Genomic DNA, 491 nt, shown 5'->3' with positions numbered 1-491 from the left:
TCCTCTAAGAGGAATCAATTTGGCTCACAACAAAATAATCACTCAAGCACAGCCTCACACGAATTCTCTAGGGGTGAAAATTCGTACCATCTCTTCTATAATGATGTATATATACCCCTAACAAAACCCTAGACCTAACCCACTTAAAATCATGTTTTTTAGCCTAAAACTTACGGGGTGTCCGGACAGGGCCTTGCGGAACAAAATTTTAGTTTCTGGAAATGCGGTCCGGACCCGGGGAAGAGCGGTCCGGACTGGGCATGCAATCAGCATTCTGGAAATGCTGTCCAGTCTTGATCAACAGCTCCGATCGACTGGCGTTTGTGGTCCGATTGAGTTAAAAAAATTTCAAGGACGTTCATAACACATGAATCTACATTATGAACGGTGGAGATTGGATTATGAGCATTCTATATCAGTGTTTGAGCTCGTAAACAGTAGCCTCTGCATTTTGGAACTGAATTAAGCCAACACAAGAACTAACAAACTCC

This window comes from Corylus avellana, chromosome ca1 (genome assembly GCF_901000735.1).
Source record: "Corylus avellana chromosome ca1, CavTom2PMs-1.0".
NCBI classification, from domain to species: Eukaryota; Viridiplantae; Streptophyta; class Magnoliopsida; order Fagales; family Betulaceae; genus Corylus; species Corylus avellana.
The sequence above is the reverse complement of the archived record's forward strand: the minus strand, read 5'-3'. Positions refer to the sequence as shown.